Here is a 22,000-nt window from a genome sequence, read left to right as displayed (position 1 = left end):
TGCGGTTCCGGTGAAAGCGGCTTTTTAACACTTCTTAACGGACTCTGTGAGCCATTATTAGCCATGTGTGATGTGGATCAGTAGGGTGGGTGCGCGGTGGCTTTTATCAGATGCAGATTTTCCAAGTGATGGGAGTGGTCCAGCTATGCTTCTGTGGGGTTTTGATAAAGATAGAGATTTATGTTTCTGCAGCTTTTATGGTGGAGGACCATTTTGGTTCTGGCGACTTGTGTCTTCACCTCTTTCTCGACAAGCAGGGCGGGGGGGGCAGTTATTATTAACTGCGTCCGGCCCCTTTGGTCCCGCCTCTTTCACACTATCGCTACCATTTCACCAAATTGTGACTGAGCACTAATAGACTGCCAGATTAGTGGCTTGATTTGCACAACGCCTGTTATACCAGAATGGAGACACGACAACAGTCTTTTTCAAAGTGGAGGTTTTAGAAAATGGTTTAGTCACTCATATTCAGTATTTGGATGCTGATCAAGGACATTCTGGCAGAAAAATAAACATAATTGCATTTGAATGATGGGTAATAATGTAGGGGGAAAACTGTTAGCAGACATATTTAAAAGCCACAACTGTTTTAGCCAATCCAATGCGAATATTTCAGATAGAACGAAGGCCATTGCTCATAATGTCAGTCATAGCCTCAATCTTCTAGGCTAGCTATTGTGTTGGGAATATTGTTTACACAGTTTCCACTTAAATACAGTTGAATACAGATGTCATTTATCTTCAACCTTAAGTTATTGTTCTTTTTTTAACGAATGATGCCAAGAACTTGTCATTGTGGAACCTTTATTACCTAACATATAATGGTTTTGTGTTTTCTGGGGGCAAACAAGTGAGTACATATAACATTTACACGCAAAAAAATATGTAGAAACTGCTTGCAGCAAGACTCTGGCAGAGAAAAAAGAGCTTTGAACAAGATAAATAATTATTTTGGAGTAATGAACTAAATCCAAAAATTTCACCTAAGAAATATGAACTGAAGTAGTTAATTGTAATATTTGTTAACTGAACTCCAAAGTAATTGGCACATAGAAAACCAACTTCGCCAACACTGTCTGTAGATTATTGACAATTATTTAGAAAATATATATGTCAAAAATGCAGAAGAAAGCTCAAAATATACTGAACGTCCGCAGTAGAAAACATCTTTTTTGATTGCTTTGTTTATCATTAATAAGAAAAAGACAGTCCCGGTGAATGGCATGGTCACGGATTTCCCTTGGGTGTCTTTAGAAAGGTTATCGGATTCGACAAGTCGTCATTATGTTTTATCTCACAGGTCTCATGCACATAATTATCACAAAATATTCTTGGTAGGATTGGAGAGAATCAGACGAAGGTCATTTATTTTTATATTAATTTTACCGGTTAGTATTCAATATTTAGCACGATTGTATCCATACTGTGATTTTTATGGCTACATGTATGTTTTGTTTGGGATCATGGTGATGTGTTTTAATTCATTTCAATTAAGCACATTTTAATAAAAAACACAAATGTCTAAAAAAAAATCTGCATGTAATAAAAGAAAATATTTTGTGGTTTATATGATAATATTGTTCTCACAAACTGAAATCACTTTCTCAGATCATTTTTATTATTAATGACCATACTTTACAGACAATGCATTCTCTTTACCACTCAACCAATACAGCTTCATATGTGGTTGGGAGAGCAGCCGGTTACACAATGACTGAGTCGCCAGGCAGTCGGAGGGAAAAGTTAGATACCCCATCCATTCATACGTACTTTAACAAACATTTTTATTTTCATTTATTATATACATAGTGACAGATGTTGTTGCCACAAACGATGCTTGGGAATTGTTGGTTCTCCTTGACTTTTCAAGCAGACTTTTGACTTTTTTTTACCAGAACTTTGGACAGGGAGACGACTGGTGAGGAGCATCTGTGATCATCAGTTCCTTGTCAACAGACACTACATGCTGACATTTGTTGCAGACAGTCTGCCGAGATTTCCTTCGGAATAGAGGGGGCTCAGAGGGTAGCGGGGGGCACCAGTGCGTTGCTGTTCCCGTCCCCTCTGGCTTATTGAATTACCTAAATGAGCAGAGGAGCCCAGGCTGGGGCTCTTTAGTCATTTGAAGTTTACAAATCATCCTGGCTGCTTAGGGGCTCAGGGAGGAATGTCGCAAGGGAGGGAGTGAGTGGGTTGCTGGTGGTGGTGGTGGTGGGTGGGGGGGCTGCTCTTTTGATGCCTTAAATAAAAACATCAGGGACACAAACAAACAAGACAGGAAAAGCGGGATAAAGAGGAAGATGTGAAGAGGTGGTAAGGAGACACCATGTTAACCAAGCATGGCAACATGGGATTGGTCAGGGTTGCAAAACCACTTCCTGAGTGTGTTGGGAAAATAGGTTGCACTTATATTCAATAGTTCCAGTCACTGTTATTTTTCCTTATTTTAATACAAGATTACTCCTAGAAAATAATGCCCAAACTATATTGACCAAAACTGTTATTATTTTTCTGTCTTCAGGATGACATTTTTCTGCAGAGAAAAATGGACATATAGGGGACCCTCAGGATCTATAAACAGAATACACCATTTTTGCTGACTTGGTTTTTGGAATCAGACCAGCATTCTTCAGTGTTATGTTTGTGCCTGGCAATCAAAAACTATCCCCCTCCCCCCAAAAATGATCCAACTCATTCCAAGTAGCTGTCTCAAAATACTTGTAAGACATTTTAACAGCCCTCAAAGTCAAATTTGTCTTTGGGGCGACAACGACAGCCATAAAATTTATTTTGACAATGAAAAGATTCTTTGGCGAGCAATCAGTAATTGATTGTGCTTGTATTTGATAGCTTTATTATAAAATGTTGATGCTATAATCAAGGCTCTGCCAAGCTATTGAGTGGAACAAATTAATTATCCCATGAAAATTGGTTAAAATGCCCCCCTTGTTGAAGACAACATTCATTTTCAAAACATGAAAGCTCAAAACGTAGTTAGTTACGCAATCACAGAAGAAGAAACTCATTTTCATTCAAACCATATTGCCCCCAATTTCTTAAACCAGCCTTGAACATATTTGTGATATTCACTTTTTTTAGGCCAGGTTCCATGAAGCAGCTGTATACTCTAATTTAACAAAAAAGATGTATTTAATGAGTGGTTTCAGTAAACAGATGACTTAGGAGTCAATCACCAACTGTCTGGGGATGGCAAGAATCCATTTCAACTTTGTGACCCATTGGCTGTGGAAGCACGAGACTGCGCTCTAATTGGACGACACAATGTCTGGGAGATGTGAGACTGGACAGAACCCATGGCAAATTACCGCTTACTTCCTGTTCAATCTGAGCAGCCACTCCAGTCGTCAAGGGAGCTGTTGGACTTTGAAATGTGTTTGCTTTGCTTGGCATCTCATGACCCTTTTATAATGAAGAATAATTTACCGTGAGCTCCTTTTTGGCCCATGCCTTATTTGCAACAGATACACTTGAGAGGATCTCTTAGTTTGGACAGTCATTAATAATCATCTCACGCTTCACCTTCAACAAATTCAAGCTTTATATAAAATGCATCATTGCAAAACTGTTATTTATGGAAAAAATGTGCATGCAATGAGCAATATCATTGTTATTAAAGTGTAGAGTGTCAACACAGCATATTATATGTATATATATATATATATATATATATATATATATATATAATATGCTGTGTTGACTCTCTCTCTATCTATCTATCTATATATTTATATAATATGCTGTGTTGACTCTCTCTCTCTCTATATATATATAACGTATTACATATTATATGGATTTTAATAATACAATTAGTGTTTAATGTATTGTTTTGCTGAGCCTCATTAAATTTCTGTGCACAACTGCAAAGTGAGGCAGGCAGTTCTCCTACCTCATCACCAGGGGGCGATAGCGAGCTCGAGGGTTCAGATTTTCCCCACTCTTCAGCATCAAACAAGAGCATTAGTGTTTGTATATTAGCAAGTTGATAAAATGGCATTTAAAAATGAAGAAAGATGAGGACTTCTGCAAGCAAGTTATTGGTGCTTTTATTCAAGTGAGTAGCTCATAGGCTTCATTTATAAGTAAAGGTAAAATCATAACGTTTTTAAAGTATTTTTTCTATTATATATTATTAATATCTGATATGTTATATTTTCTATTTTTTCCTCAAATGATGAATAAGATGTAAGTTCATTTATTTGTAAATCTGACTGCCTCATCGCACGTCACCGGCATAGTGTATTGTGGTTTATGGTAATCAAGGTTGAATGTTTAGTTCAAATAAATAAATAATCAACTAACAACAATGATAAAGTGCTTTCTACAAGCTGCAACTTATTCAACATGCAGATTAAATGTAATACAGCGTATGAAAGCAAGGCAATGGACATAATTTAGAATGTCAAAATGTGCCCTGTGTGGCTGCCTGGTGAACGTAGCGTCCAGTGGAAAAGGATTGGAAATGACGTCTGGCAGTATGATAAAATGGATTTAGTTTCTTCGGGCTGCTCTCCTTGGGCGCCAGGCCTTCTCTCCTTACTATATGACTTACATGTGTAGGCCACAAAGAGAAAGCAAGTGGTATGTGTGTGTGTATGTGGGGGACTTACTGTGTACAGTATAAAGTACATCCAGGTATGAGTGCCTGTGTGTGTGCGGTGAGAAAGAAAGCGGTTTGAACAAATGGAAAACAGAAGTTCTCTCTATGTACTTTCATGCAAGTCTTTCATCACCATTTGCCCTAAAGCTTGGCCTCTCCCCCTTCTAATTGACTTTAAACACACACATTAGCCTCATCAATGAACACCCAATGAACAGACCTCCTATATATAAATTTTCTTTCAACGGCGAGCTTCTAAATTAAATCCAAGAATGCAGGAAGAGAAACAATACGGGAAACAATCATTTCTGACAGCAAGAAATTCTACGTCAATCATTTCTGACAGCAAGAAATTCTACGTAATGTCTGTGCATGTGATAATCGAAAAGATGAATCCCGGATGATCCCCAAAAAGCCTTTGCAATGATAACTATCCAGATGAAAGCACCCGGTGTGCTATAAATACCAAAACATGTCTTCTTTTTTTGGGGTCCATATTTTATTCTTTATGTGCCTTTCAAACGGAACAATTATTGCTGCGCAAGTCATCCGATGGTGATTTATGAGTGTGTTGTGGCTTCTGCGGTCGGTTTTGGATTGGACCACATGAAAGTAGAGTTGGAGGTCACTGGCAGGGTAAAGGGGCCGTGAGGCTTTTTTTTTCCAGGGCTCATGCGAACTCATAAGGTTTTATTTGTATTTTTTAAGATGAGCTGTCATTGAAAATGTTCCCCCAAATTAATATGATTAATATTATTACAATTGTCATGATAATAAGAATTATTATGGTGATTCCTTTCAGTGGTTGACATTTGATGGTGTTATTAATTCATTAGAGTGACCCAAAGTACCTGAGGTAAAAACATTTTAGTCAAATTCCTGCATATATAGTCACAGTTTTGTGCACAGTGTCAGTACGGATAAAAAAAGAAGAAAATAATCTATAATCGAAAGAAATGGAGGTGCAAGTAAATCACTTTGTCAATGTATTTGTGTTTTTACAGATAAAATTATGGTGTTAGTGCGTTTTAGCGAGTAAACAAACACATTTTAATGCAAAATTTGAACCCCTTATTTACTGCTTGGTAAAATGTTAATATTCCTGAGTGAATGGCTTCAAACACAAGATTCTACGTCCGTTTTAAGCTTCCTAGCCGTGTGTCCTCTGGCCTTCAGAGAATAGTGGGCCTTACCTCACCCAGAGAATTGCAGTGGGAATTACAGAGCTTAGTTCTCTCAACTTGACCCCGCTCCTAATTACTTGTCGGCTAAGTCTTTCGGCTCCTACCGGAGTGTTGTCCTAACCTCCACTTGTCTGCTGTGTGTCCAAACATGGAGAAAGGAAAACACGTTCCAATAGAGCGAGAAGCTTAGCCTTCATGCCGCGTTCTCACAGAGCCTCCCGAATGGACCCATGTGTTAAAAATGGACAAATAAAATAAAAATATATATTTTTTGTGCAATACAAAAATTATCCTAGAGAGTAATTTTTTAAGGAAATGGGTGCACATTGGCTAATGATGTCAAAAGAAATGGTAGTTCAGTTGGATTTACTTTAATTGCGTTATTTTTTTTCTCTTACTTTTCGCAAAGTAACAACCTGGATAAGTGATGCAAACAGGAATAACCAAGGATATATAATTATAATAATAACAGGATTAACCAACTCTCAAGCCAATAACTTACTATCAGAGTTAAGGTTGGTTTAAAAATATTTGGATTTTTTTAATGGTAGGATAATACTTTTTCCCCATCACTTTCTATTGAAAAATGTGTTTTGAAAGGTGGAGTTCTTTTTGAAAGTCATTTTTAAAGATAATCATTGGAAAGCAGTTGTATACTTTGTTAGTATTTACACATTGAAATATTTCCTCTTTAGTACTCTAACAAGTAAAACAAGACGAGCAGAGTTACTTATAATGGGCATGTAGTTTAGAAAAATGAGGAAGGTAAGCAAACTGTAGCAAATTTGTTTTCGTCAGAACATACTTAGATGCTTTTAAACCTTTCCTGGCAAGGTGCCCTGTAATTGTGGCCTCTTCAGAGATGATAATCAGTCCAACAACTTAATGAGTAATAGACGGTAATGATGGATAATTACTGCAAAGTAGACAGCGTGCTTACAATTGTCACAGCATTGAAGCCTGTTTTTTTTTTCAATTTAAAATTTTCTTCTCAGGGGGGCTTTATTGTTTAGTTGTAATTGCGGCCGTTGACCCATCTGCTGTTATTTGACAGCATACTCCAAGACAAAAATATAGACATTTAACCAAGCAAGATCTTCTAAAGGAAAAGTTTTTAAAATGAGTTAATTACGCTGATGAATTACTACCTCAAGATCACATTTCAACCTCCCTCTGTTTTATTTTGTGAATATGCTCTCTCACACTGCACTGGCGTCATGAGTCAAAACTGGATTTATCAGTCTCAAAACGAGAGCTCCCAAAATATTTCAAAGCATCTCGTTAATTTGTTCTCAGTCTCCGTCGATAAGGATCGTCAGTGAAAAGCGACAAGCCTCCAGGGACCAAATAAGTTCAAGGGAGAGTTTATTCCATTATTGCCTAATAGCTTCCATAACCACCACCATTCACCCCCCAGTAAAGTCTCATTGGCCCGAGGATTGTGTCTGGATTACATGGTAGCTCTGCTAATAATGTCAAACACATGAAGAGACCTGACCCTGAAAGTCTACCATCGCGGCATCAAGAACTCAGTGAGTGAAGTGTAACATGATGCGTATACTTTAACAAGAATGGCAAAAGCTTCATTCAGCTTGATGGCAAAAAAAAATATCTAAAAAACAAAAAATACACAGTACGTTATTAACGACGATACAAAATACTTTGTTTTCCATCTGTGGGTGTGTGTGAGTGTGTGTGTGTGTGTGTGTGTGTGTGTGTGTGTGTGTGCATTCCTCACTTAGCAGGCTCTAGCACTGTACACCTCCCCTGAGGGCAGCATACGGAGGCTGGTGCCAAAGTGTCTCACCTCGTCAGGTTAGCCTGGGAAACAAAACACACATATTTACGACACGGGTGCACGCACATGCTCATACACATCTGCATAGACACAATACATGCCATGTGCTAATGAACCATTATATTGTCATTAGTGCTGGATTTGCAACACCCTGCCTCAAGACTCAGAGACTAAGTGGCCGCAGCATTGTGCGTGTGTGTTTGATTTCTCTTTTGTGCACGAATGCATGCTTTTGTACTGCTAAGCCACTTGGCGATTGAAGTGACTAATGTCTTCTTATTCATGGTATTTAATTAAAATCCACTCCAGAATAAATCTCCTCCTCTTGTGATCCCCTTTGTGAATCACAGAGGCATTCAACTCAACACACGACACATGATTGATGTGGATTTTGTTAGGGAATGCTCTTTGGGGATGTTTATGTGCATAAAAGGTCAATAACATGCTGCTGTGTTTGCATTGATCAGATTTGTTGTGTTTGTACTCCCAAATGAGTGGGTAAGGCCTCCCGAGAAGACCAACCCAAGAAGCATGCAATCCTTGTGAGTAATAGGAGTTTGCAAAAAAAAAGACAAAATTATAGAAAGTGCTGTAAAACAATAATAATAGTGTTCGTGGGTTAAATGCTCTGCATGTGTTTTTGCAGGTGTGTTTGCGAGTTGATGGCATGCCTAATATAATGTGCTGTGTATGTGCATGTGTCAAACTCAATGCTACTAGGTCAGATTTTTGTCCATCGTGTGATTTTATGTTCCCCATTAAAAAAAACTGGCTTCATTTCAAAATTGTTAATAAGATAAGTAATCTCTAGTCTGTTTTCTCTCTCAAATGCCAGCATTGTTTCTGCTTGATGATACTGGAATTGTCGATAGGGAAATAGCAGTGGGACTAACCAGAAAATAGTGAAAGCATACTTGTGGTGTGATGTATGACTTGCAACTTTCACCTGGAATTTTCACACACATTTGTTTTGTTTGAGGAGATGAATGTGTGTCTTCCCACGCTAGAGGCTTCCCAATAAGGAAACGACTCAACAATTCATGAATAAATGAGGTTCTCACATGACTGTTGTACATTCCCCACAAATTAAAACGTTAAAGGGTGTGTATGTTCTGTTGAATTAAAAGTATGATCTCGTCAAAAACCTGAAATGACATTTCTAACGATCACCAGAGTTCATCGCGTTCAGATGGCCCATCAGGAAAGTCACACAGCTGCACACATTTCTGGTCGCAATGATTCTCTCATCGGCTGCACTCAGTCATTTTCATTCATGCATATTCATTCCAGTTACTCTGGGTGGAGCGACTATAAAATATGGGTGTTCCCGAACCAATCTGACCTTCTGCGTATTCTCCCATCAATTTAGGCATTTTTCTTGTCACGCGCTTCTCAGGCTCTTCGAGTCAACCGCCCCAGGAAGGTGAAACATTATATTGCACTTGAAGTTTGTACCCAATTCCAAATTCACACTGTACACACTAATAATATTGTAAAAGGGACTTCCAAAAGTATATCAAATGTATTTATACTACTGTTTGAAAGGGAAACGTACGGAGATCAAGAAGATTGTTATTTCAAGTTTTCTGATTACTATACTGTATTCTACTTTTCTACCCAAGCATGTTCAATGTAGAAGGATGACAGGAACGGATGCAACTTCTGGGCCAAATCCGGCTTCTTGTGCCTGCTTGTGGAAATGTGATAGGTTCATTAATAGATATACTTTAATAAAAGGAAAGACATTGGAGACATAATCCAGCGTTAACTTGCGAGTGAGAATCGATCCTGTCTCATCCCCGTCATGGATCATTCTAAAGAAAGACATCCTCTTCTGTCCATTTAGTTGCATTAGAATCGAAACAATGAAGGTTATCTTATTCAAAACAATTGCATAAGCTAACCGAATAACACAATTAAGGTCAAAAACCAACTGCAACAACAATTGCATATTAGGTCTTCAAAACAACAATTAAGGTCGGAAACCAAAAACAACTCCATAAGAATTTACACAAGCAAGCAAAACAATTTCCATATTAGGTGAAACGAGCAACACTATTTTAAAACAATATGCGAGTATTTTCGGAAGTCGATTCGATTATTGCCATCTGCTCCAGAATCCAAGTCAAAGCAATTTAAGAGTCCTTCACAGATCTTCATTGCAAACCCAGATCAACAGTCCTCGGAGCCCGGGACTGGGTGATCTGTCAGGTCAATAGTCCTCGGAATAGGGCAAAACAATTAAATGTCCTCGGGGCCAGCTGCAGGGGGAAGTGTCCTTCGGTAACAGTTATACTGAGCGTTTGTCTGCTTATAATGATTAATATTTCACATATACATATAATGATTAATATTCCACACATACATATAATGATTAATATTTCTTAATTGTACACACATAATAGTACCCAAAATAACTCCAACATTATGCATCCATTTTTTTTTTTCTTCCACACAGACACATGGAGGTTTGTTTCTCCATTTAAGCTTCCATGCAGTAGTGGTACATGGAAACACCTCCTAATGTCAATACTAGATAGAGCTAGAGGTCTGATAGTACTTATCTGACAAAAAAATTGTTAACATTACTGAGTAAATGTTGGAAGTTAGACGGGCCAGGCCAGTCATGCCCACGGGTGAGAAAATATGGTTTGAATCCATGACAATGGTGTTCAAAGCAAAAGAAAATTCCGAAGTTAAGTGTTCTACCATCAAAATGCCAGGAGGAAAATGACTGTAATTAGGCCCACAAATACCTTTGGATGTTGTAACAAAGGTCTTTTATCGTTTTTAGCAGCATGCAGATTCTTTTCACGAGACCTTAACTGAAAATCGCCTTAATTTATGTGTGTAATGTAGAACAGTTTTTTGTATTCTTGGAGGCATTTTCTTCATGTGATAATAGTTAGAAACCGTTTTCTGTGAGAAATAGTACATTTTTTTCATCTCAATGAATAGAAGAGCACAGAATATGTAACAATCAGATGAGGATTATAGTAAAGGTGTTTAGGACTACACAATATGCACTTTGGGCTGGGAAACAGTACCAAAGTTGATCGACTGTATGTCTAAGATGTTTTTAAGGGCAGGTCTTGAAAATACAGGGTTAAGAATATGTAAAAACTAGAAAAATATCATTCTAATTTTAATAAAGGTTTATAACAGTGTAAGTATCATTTTTATTATTATTAATATTATTGTACATTTCAAGAAGGGGAAAGAGAACTTATAGTTAGTTACACGTTGAAATGAAACGATTGGGAAGATTATAAAAGATAAAAGCAATCAAAAAGTGGTGCATTTATTAAACCTAACAATTCTTTCAAAAAAGACAGACCTAAGCACAGAGGTAAACATTTTGCTTGTGGTAAAACCTTACAATTGGATAATGGAAAAAGACATTTAGTATTATAACTGTGTGGAACCTTAATAAACCTACTGAGAATACTGTGTGTAAAGCATTTGTTGCCCTTTTTTCACTGAAATTTAAAAAACCTGTGTGTGTGTGTGTGGTTTTTTTGTTTAACTCCATGTGGACTTATTTATCCTGTCAAAGCCTGTCTAGTGTATCCCCTCATATTTGGCTCTACATTTACTGCTTTTGAATGCATCTTTATTGAAAGATATAAACACATTGTAATATTTGTCATATTTTTCAAAGCTTTGGCCATGTGTCTTTGATGTTGCGTTCATACGCATCCTCCCCCTTAACCCACATGTGTCCCTCGTTACATCGCGTCACGGCAATGAACAATCAGTGCGTCAAAAAAGATCTTCAGAACGACAGTCCGGACTATTATTAAAGCCGTAACAGATAGTTGCATTGAACATGTGAGGGCCAAGCGGCATTGTGGCCTCGCCCCTAGCACCTTCTCCTTGATGTTCACACCGGGTCACTCTGGGATCGCTCTGAGTGACAGGTTCAATAATGCTAATTGCAGGGAGCTGCAGGCAGGGCCAGGTTATTTGTTTGAGGACTCCACCCACCATGGAGCCACAGTGGCTCTGTTCTCTGAGCTAAGGTAGGCCTTGGTCAGTTGGTACGTGCAAGCTATGTGATCGCACTCACTCGTTTAAAACTAAATTGATTGGGACCCCAGAACAACTGTTTATAATGTCATGTGACATCAACAGTGAATTTCCCGAGTGCGGAATGAATAAAGTTATCTAATCTATAATCTAAAGGAAATAATAGCGAGTTTAGTAGTCTAACTACATTTTGATGTTATTATTATATGCGTGTTACTATTGCGTTTAATAATATTACTTGGTGTCAAGATGTGTAACTTCTGTTTCCCATATCAGTCAACACTTTAATGTTTGTGAGGTATCTAAGCAAATATTTGTGCGTCTTCCCACAAAGTGCACACAATTTCCCAAAACTAATCGCACAAATTAAACGTTCACGATTGACACATCGTCATTAAATAATTATCTATAATTGTAGAGCAACTGTTGTGAAAGTTTAGTGCTATGATTTCATTAATATAATTAGCATGTTTTCTGGTTTGGCTCACTCAACTAGTCATTAAAACAAAAAAACACTCCCCAACGACTGTGTGTTAGTATCGCTTCCCGTCAGCTTTCATAAGACAAAATTATATTTGGTAACCTTAACTGAGTTCAAATATGTTGAAGGTAACCTTTATGATATGAATTCTGAAGTGCTCCGTGCCAATCTGCACACTTTTCCTGCTTTTTATCTCTTTAATCATCACGCAACAATTAAATAGAAACACAAGCTTTTGTAGTCCCTCCAATAGTCAAAGAAGGTCCATGTAGGAGGCCCATTCCACAGTGGAGACAGCACTGTTTAGAGCTTGTTGTGTCTGGAACCTTTCAGGTCACTTTAATATGAGCCCAAGGCCTCCGGTTTTCTCCCATGTTGCTTGACAGCGATTAACGATTCACTCCTCTTTATTTGTATCCCTTCTCCTGGTCTTCCTCTTCCCACTGAACTTCGCCCTTCATTTCTTTTCTACTTTGATTCATCACAGAAATGTGTAACACACTGCACACTGATGCTGATTTCATGTTCAATAAGCGATTTGAGTGACACCAACCTCAAAGTCAAAACAGTGTTTAGGCTATCACTGATCTTCAGTCCTACTTAGTTCCTGTCTGTGTATTTTTGTGTTTAGGCGTGCACAAGCCGTCGCCAGAGCTTGCGTGTATACAATATTGCTCTTAGGAGGATTAGAGCCCTCACAAAGCCTTTTAACTTTCGTCCAGGCTGCATCCTGATACCCTGGTGTGACTGCTCGGAGGGGGTAATTCGCTGGGCCAGATACACAAGCTTTTAGAGGTTCCACATGTGCCTTGGCACCAGACAGAAGAGAGGCCGGTAAGTTTCATTAATTGTGGCAACATTCCTTATGCCGTTGTCAGACGGTTTTATTAGTATTCGCCTTGCCCGTAGGTTGTCATTATGCCTCATTTGGAGGCCAAACCCTTCTCAAGGCCGTAAATGCTGCAGGAAAAAAGATTGCGTATAAAGCAGTGTATCTGATAGATAAGTGGTGTTGAAAAGAATAATCATGGTATTATATCTGGAATTAATTTGAAAGGAATTTTATTCAACCTGCCTTACAACTAAAATTACAGATGACAATTACAGACATTTCAAACAAACTGGTGGGGGAGACGCATTTTTGTTGTTGTTGTTGTTGTTGTAGTACTTTTCTCTGTCAGGAATCCTAGAGTCTCAGAAATGTGCTTGAACGGGCAAACTCATAGGGTGGATTTATTGCAGCAATCACACTAATAACAGTAAATCCAAAGTAATTGACATGTCAAAATTACTTGCGGGGGCAAAAGAGACTTTGTTCTCTCTGACAGAGACCTTTAAATGTGGAGAGATGATCCGGCAGGTTGAAAATGAAAAGCAGACTGATTGTCGCTAGAGGCATTAACCTCACCTTAGCTCGGGTCGCGCCCGGCTACTGCAACACTCCCGCTCCTGCTGACGGGCTTGACGGGAACTTGTTGACAAGGTCAGCTGTACCTGGATCAGCGCTTGTCAGGACTGACCCCAGAGCTCAAAGCACTCATCATTTGTCAGCCAATGACAGCGTTTTTAGTGGGTAAAATCGAATTTAATTTCTTAATAAATGTCCTTATTATGTCCAATAATTTGTAGATGTGAGGGTTTTTACCTCCTACTTTGATCCTATACTTTTACCTCCATTTGTTGCTTATTTGGAATACACATATTCACTTATAGGAGTAGTGATTATTGCATGTGTGGATCAAGGTGAATAAATATTTCCATTTTGTTGACGTTGTGACACAATTGCCAAGAATACAATTTAAGCATGAGCACAAGTGTGCATACATTATGGAACTGATCACCGACATTTGCAACAAAATCAATAACTACCCGTTTTAATAAGTACATCTGTTTAGATTTTATCGCAAATCTCTTCAGTTCTTTTAGTCAGCTTAATTTGACTGAAAATGTTTCCATACTTGTTGCATGCAAGAATGTTTGTGGCTCTTTTTTATATACAAACTTATAAAATACTGTTTTATGTCTTTATTGGTCAGCGGATAACCACTGCAAAGGGAAAGAGTGCTTCGGGTGTGTGGTGTGTGTGACCACGTTTCCCCGCACACCCGGTGGTTTGCTGTCTCTCATTGAGATGTGAAGAGTGAACAAGGGGCCCGGCTGCCATTCGACTGCAGATCAAAAAACGCCTCAGATGGCGTACGGATGACAAACAGTCAAAACAGAACCTGATCTCAAAGGTAATTACCACTGTTTGTTTAAACTTTGCAACGTGCTGTCGAAAAGCGGGGATCACTGATGCTTTCTGTCCTCTCCCCTTTAGCCTGGGTGAGAAAAAGGATTATTACTCATTAGGAGTTCACGGTTTGTGTGTGAATGTGTGTGTCCCCAATCCTAAATCAAGCGTATGAATGTGTTGGTAAAATCTGGTGGACAAAGGGAAAGTCAACTAGAACTACAAAAGGGCATTCAAGAGCTCTAAATGCTTATAAAGTGTGAACAGCACCAAAATAAACATGTTTATACAAATGTCAAATCTGTTGACCTACATTTTGTAATGAAAATTGCTGCCCGATTACCCAATGACTACTTTGTAAATAGAAAGTAGAACCATACATGAACGCGCTAACAAAACTGCTTTCCTGCAAGTTAATATTAATGCCATGTGTCACCTTTACAAGATTTAACTGCTTGCCCACCGTTGACAAAATATTATCTAATGCAAAACATCTAATAATTGATTTAAACTGGAAGACTGCTTCTGAATGCTCAGCTTTCTGTGACATTGACGATGCTAGATGTCCAACGCATTTTAACTGGGAGATCTCCTAGTTAAAATGCCTCAATCTCAAAGAGTTCATATAACCATGTTTTTCTATTAACTACAATCAAATGACCCATCCTGATAATTAGTTGCAAGAAAAAAAAATAGCAATAATATACTGTCGACTTCTTAAAACAATTGCCGGGATCATTTTTTAACATTTTCAAAATTGTTTTAAAATGACAAAGCTGCAATGAGTGCTATTTTGCCTCTTGAAAAAAATAGATCATTCTAGTTGTGTGGGGAGAAATTGTGGCTAAAGAAACCTTGAATCTTTTTTCAGTACTTGATTTGTGTTACCGCATCTTACTTTAGAGCCACTCAACACCCATAGAACAATTAAGGTGGCATAAACTTGGCTTAACTTCTAACAAATCTCATCCTGCATTTACATGGGAACATGGAACTTGCTCAAGGACTGGGAAGATTGTTTTATTGGATAATTGAGGAGTTATAATTACCATAACAAGTACATAGTTACATTTGATTCCACCCAATCCTCAGGGTTTTACATTTTGTTCAAAGGTTCTAATTTTTATAAACATTAAGTGATGTAACTTGTGGAATGAAAACTATAAAAAATGAAAAGCCAACAACAACAACAAAAATCTGTCTAATAAAAAGGCTTACATTGGGACTTGTTGTTATCTCAGAAAATATAAGAGCTTAGAAAAATGTATTCGCAACAACGTCCATTTCTTAAATGGCATATCAAGTGTGTCAAAATAGATAAATGGTGGAACAAAACATACTAAATGAAAAAAGCGCACCTCAGCTGGTTTCGTAAAGCTTATTTTACATATGTTCACCCTGAAAAACTGCAATATACTGGGGTATCACTGCAATCCTAAAATGTTTCCAAATATCAAAAAGCTAATACGTATGCCTTACTCCATCTACTGTATAGTTGAAAATAGATATATTCTGTTCCCCAAGCCCTCTGGCGGCTATTTGCGTAAACACTGTATAATATACCCATTATAAGTATACAGAGGCAATTTAGACAAACCAGACCCATGCTTTTGGCGTTCTATCGTTACGTTCGCCTTTGGTTTATTTACTGTGTTTGGTTACTTCTACATAGCAAAACATCTCCCATTCAGCCACTAGGACCCTCATCCCCTCCCCTACACACACATACACACGCACATACCCAGATGAACAACATTTTGTGGTCATGTAGTGACAAACCCGGGGGATAAGAAGAGCTTTCATGCTGACAGGATGTCAGAGCTCAGTGGGAGACGGCTAACTAGGGGGAGCATCAAAGAACAGCTAAATCAGCTCGCTTCCACCGGCGCGCTCTTCACATTCCTCTGAGGTGCACATGCAAGAGGGAGGGCCTGTTTTGGAAACTCCCATTTAATAGATGCACTATTGACAAAAGACATGTGTTAAAGATAGTTTCATGGCACCCATCCAAAGAAGGATTTTATGAAAAGTATACACTGCACACTGAAATAATAAGGATCTTGGCTCAATTGACTTACTCCATGTAAAATCTGGGTCTGTTTAGTCCAGCACAACTGATATGCTCACAGGAATTAACAAAACTTCTTCAACAGCTGTGAGGCAGTCGGATATTTTATTTTTAGTCTTTTGAGCTTATATCACTGAGATATTAATCAGTAGTTTGCAACTTTTTCTCTTTCTTAAAACGGGAAAATTGCACATCATTCCTAGTGATTAGGAAAGTGAAAATATATTTTTAAAAAAACGAATGTGCCATTTTTAGTAACTTTCTTGTGTCATTTCTAGAAAATCCAAATCTACAGTATAAACAGTGCAGCCTCAGTCTGTAAGACCCTGACAGTGTGAAGAACATTACCACCACTCACCCAAACATACCTAACACCACAGTAAATTGAGGTGAGTAAACATTGACTTTCATGTGGGTTTTATTCTTCTTTATTATTGTATTCTCATCATTCTTTCCAAAATGACACACCTCCCCCTTGACTCTCGTCTGCTGTTGCTGCCACCAACAAAAGCATGACCTGCTTTGACTGCCACTTAATTACACACCATTTTACTCCGAAGTTTAGCAGTCAAAGGGAGGGTGGGGATTATTTAGTGGTATCGGGGCCCCAGATATCCTATCCATCAATGTCACTTAGTCGCAACAAAGGCTCAAGTGACACAGGATGAGCCATTTCAATGTCCTGGCTGAGCCTGACACTCACAATTCATAATTACTACCCTCAGAGGTTCAGACTCTTTAAAATGGTGTTTCATAGTAGTGACTAGTTCTCGGGTTTGGGTTCATTCTGACTAAAACTGCAAAGCAATCTATGTAAAATTTTGGAGAAAAAAAATCTGCATTTTCAAAGTCTGTTCACTATACCTGTAAATCAACGTAACACAAATATGACAGCTGCAATGTGTTTTTCAGTGATACCAATGTAGAGAAAATTGAGATATTGAAAAACACAAAATGCAGGGTCCTGGCTGATATTCTTACCCTTTCCAGAGAAGTTTTAAGTACAATTATAAAGAAGTCGAGGTCCTTTCTCTTAGCCGATCTAAGATGTATGTACTACAATGGTGTGGAATTTCTCGTCGATCGCCAGGCTACTATTGGCACATGACATGATGAGAGGATTCGATCCAGTCATGCCCTCTTACGACTAAAACGAGTGTTCTAGTTCCATACTTTGTTGGTCCTTTAAGCCAAGAAAAAGGGACAACTGCTTTCCACTGGAGCTCCAACCGAATGGCCCTCACTGCTACGTGTAGTTTGCCTGAGCTAGAACTGGCACCCAGCTATAGGGAGGGATTTGTCACAAAGGCATCTGTGATTCACACGTGTTCTCAAAACGTCAACCATGAACTAGCAAAGGATTATTATATTGGCTCATACAGCGATTAAAAGTATATCAACATATACACAACGGCTAAGATTTGCGAATGTGAGATCTGCTGTCTCGGGTTCTCCCACTGTGCTCACGGGAGCAGAGAAAGTCTGAGACGAGAGTTTGAGACGGACACTCAGCGGGGGTTATCTTCATCCATCTTTCTGCCTCGCCCCCTACTCACCCTTTCCTACCCTTCTGTCTCCAGGCACCTGTTCTCGCTCTTGGATTGTTTTGCCGCTCCTCTGTCCATCTTTTCTCCCTTTACATCATATTCTGCTTCCTTTCATCCTTTATTGTGGTCTGTCTGGCAACCCGTCCCTCCCTTTGTCCCCACCCCTTCCCATTTGCGCGTTTCTTAAGAGCGACTCGGATGGACAAATTGACAATGGCGCCGCCGCTCGGTCTGCCATCAGGGCCTTCCCATACCAGCAACATGCCTGGAATGCTTTGCACGGTCGCGCATACTTTCACATGACGCCAAGGAAACTGGGATGATTTACATGCAAAACATTTCTCTATTTACTGCATGCTCCTTTTGTTATGGTACTGTCTATTGATGTGCCATTGTCATTGTGATGAAGCTCCCTTGTGCTTTTTACCTCTCACTTTGTCAACAGGCAATAAAGTCAATTTACTCCAGTTTCACAATACCTTGACTAATAAATGGCGTAAATAGGATAGTTACGATACATTTGACAGCAGTGACATCATGCTGTACTAACAACAAGTTGAACAATTCACATTTTAACAAACCTCTTAATACAATGAGTAGCCAAGTAAAGTTGTTTTGCATTGTTTCTTGCTGGATTGAGCAAGTATTGGAGTTATTTGTAATCATCTGCACCAATTGCTTTCGATAGTCATGTGATTTAATTATTCGTTTACCTCACAAATTTTTCATAACATATATCATATATGTATTGTATATGTATAAATATGTATATATATGCGTATATATGTATATGTGTATATATATGTGTATATATGTGTGTATACATGTGTGTGTATATGTGTATATATGTGTATTATATGTATATATAAATATATATATATAAATATAAAATGAAGAACATGAAGAAAATACATACTTAGAAAAATATGTTTTATAAAATATAAATATATTATAAAATATATTATATTTTATAAAACATATTTTTCTAAGTATACTTCTTTTTTGGAAGGACAGGATTGCACCAATACTCAAATGACTAACTAGAGACCTGTTAACTATAATCGGACTTAAGGTCCATCACCTAATGTGGAATTCCTCTTTTGTCTTTGTATCTCGCTTTGACAATTAGTGTTTCTTTGGTATGGCTTTTCATTTGTAAAGATTCCCTTTCAACTTGGTAGAGATAAAAAGACAGCAGGTTCCTCTGAATGACAAAACACTTGGGAATCACTTGGTATTTACTGGTGAAGAGGTGGAGTATATTAAGCCAAGAGTCTGATTGTTGTTGTGTTTGCCTTTGCTAATTGGCTAGAAGGCAGTTAGATGTAGATACAAATCAGAAGAAAAGCAGTGATCAGAGGAAAAGGAGGATTTGGGAAAGTAAAGCTGCCGATGAATTAAAAGAAGCTTTTCTTGGCATTTTGAAGATTAAAAAAACTTGTGGCCCAGTGCTGTTTATCCAAAATATGCTTATATAATGTGTATTCCCACAAACTGATTGAGATTGTCCACAGATCTAACATAAGAATCAACACATGAACCGCCATGGCGAGGAATAATTAAAATTTTCCCTTGGAGATGATCAATCGGAGACATGAAGGAAGGTAAACAGACCAAAGGCTTCTGCTTGTGTCTCTTCATGGGTACTTGTCTACTTAGTAATCAGGACAAGCTGCGGGGAGACTTGGCATAAACTTTCAACCGCAATTTCTTACTCTGGAGTGGAAGATGCAGAGAAATAACAGGAGGGCGAGGGGGGCACGGCTGTGGCATTTGTGCTAGACGAGCAGAAAAGAACCCATACCTATGATGTGCCGTAAGTTCGGATGGCAAACCACATGCCGAAAAAGAACTTACTGTACATGTGCACGTTTGTGTGCGTCACAAAGTCACTAGCACCCCCCGCCCCCCTTTTAAAAAAAAATAACAGAGAAACTACTCTTCCACTTTTAGGTCAGAGGAAGCACAAATTGAGCGTTTTACATACAGCCAAGCAGGAGACTGGAATAAGGGGTGGGTGGATAAGGGGTGGGTGGTAGGGGGGTTCTCAGTGGTCGACTCCCAATGAATTTTAAAAGCCCAAAATTTGGAATCTGAAATGGTCATGGCTAAAACCAGTATTCACAGTGAATTTCCGGCCACAGTGCCATGCTAAGTCCCCTTGATTATTTTCTGGTTCAGGGGTTGCTGCATTTCAAAGCCTTTGGCCTGCCCACGTCTGTGATTCGGTCTCGTTAAGGGGCCTATATTTCAGCGGGGAAACACACAAAACGCCTGAAGCTAAATTAGAAGTGACTATCAATCACACAGAGTTCTCATTCTTCCACCGGTGTGTGGTGTAGGCCAGAGGCGCACACTGACACTGAGTGAGCTGATATTTGACCATGTGTTGGTTATAAAAGGCCGAATTTATAGTGAGGCATGGGAAAGTCTATTGGAGTTACGGATATAAAGCGATGACTAAGCCTCTGTCCTGTGTGAAGACGTTTCAGTGGAAATAAACCGTCACCACTCTCCAAACATGAAACACCCGAATCAAACAAATGTGAAGTGACAGCCGAGCATGCTGTTTTTGTACATTTACAAGATGGAGAATTATACATTTTTTATAATGTGACAAGGAGGCATGACTGCATCTCTTCTAAATTCTGCCTTTTTTTCTGTTAATGGTAAGAGGTGTCGGAAATGAATGAATGGATGTTTGATATTATGGTCTTGTATAAAACCAGCGATATAATGGTTTGTTGTTATCACATTTTATGAATTTATGCATTCTGTTATCGTGGGAATCACCTCCAGTTCAGTTTAAAATACAACAATGGTTCTTAGAAATTAGTAAAAGGCAACAGTTTACTCTGTGCTTTCCAACACTTAATAAGTAAACAAAAAAAGTGGCATCTCTAATCCCACATAATGAAAATTATGCTACTCCATTGGGCACAATATGTAGAATTCCTATTCCTTTTACACATGGGAGTGTTTAAGACATTGTATATTTGGAAAAAACGTGTGAGTTGGGGCCCTTGTAACTTAAGGTACCACTGTATTAGAAATACAAGTTCATTTTAAAGTAGTGTCCAGAATCCAAATTATGCACTGCGTTATGAATTATTATTGCCAAGCAGGATATTGCGTCATTAAAATTAAGAAATACTGGCCTCTTAGCTCAATAGTTGAAGGAGGAAGGAAATAATGATATCAATATCAGTTTGACATGGTCTCTGTTGGCTCTGTAATGCTTTCCCAGTTTCCTCTCTTTAATGCTACATGGACAAGACAAGCTTTTAACAAAACGCAATAGCGTATCTTCCAAGGTTGGATCATTGTAATTACGTGCAATTGAGTGTTTGCCATTGAGACAATTTCCTCTTCAAACCCTGCATGTAGTTTTCTAAATCGCAAATCATTTTGTTTTTGGCTGAAAAGACATAGTTTGACCTTCTCCTCTTGCAGTCTTAGAGTATGAGACATTCAGACTCAGGGGAGCAGATCATCTGTAATAGTTGGGGGTGTCACAACAGTGAGCTAGTCTCAAGTTATTCCATCCTGATGGCGTAAAAAATGCATTATATGTTCTCACCTTGAGAATGAACATGAGAAAACACCAAAATCTAATTATTTTTATTTGATAGTCTGTCCTGGTAATATGCAAAATGATGCACAAAAGCAATCGTTGTTGATGGGAGCCACCTTATTGTAAAGTCAACTAATGGGAAAGAAAAAAAACAGCTTGTGTCACCTATTTGGACCCATAGCACAGTATAACATATCCACTTACAGAAAGAATGCTCGCTGGCAGTTTCTTCCGTGGCATTATGCCTTTGACCAATAGCCATCTCAATGTAAAATGGGTCCACTGAGGATGAGGCAATGGGAAGTCGTGCAACCTGCCCATTAAATGTGTCCATTTTGCTTTTTTCCACCCTTTTGTGTCACTGTAAATGCATTTGCGTGCATCAGAGCTGTCAAATTATTACTGGGTGATTGTGCAGGGGTCACTACTTAGCGCAAATGTCTAACAAATGGCCTCCACTCGAAAATG

At 38.5% G+C, this 22,000-nt stretch overlaps 1 long non-coding RNA gene across 1 annotated transcript; it reads left to right on the top strand.

Moving 5' to 3' along the window:
• Nucleotides 1-3,986: 3,986 nt before the first annotated feature.
• On the top strand, nt 3,987-18,408 carry LOC144076176 (uncharacterized). The gene is made up of 4 exons (XR_013300757.1): nt 3,987-4,072; nt 12,833-12,944; nt 14,147-14,347; nt 16,690-18,408. It is a non-coding gene; the product is annotated as an uncharacterized LOC144076176 (long non-coding RNA).
• Nucleotides 18,409-22,000: the final 3,592 nt, after the last annotated feature.

This window comes from Stigmatopora argus, chromosome 6, assembly GCF_051989625.1.
Source record: "Stigmatopora argus isolate UIUO_Sarg chromosome 6, RoL_Sarg_1.0, whole genome shotgun sequence".
NCBI classification, from domain to species: Eukaryota; Metazoa; Chordata; class Actinopteri; order Syngnathiformes; family Syngnathidae; genus Stigmatopora; species Stigmatopora argus.
Note: the sequence above shows the minus strand (reverse complement) of the source record. Positions and strands in the feature narration are given on the sequence as shown.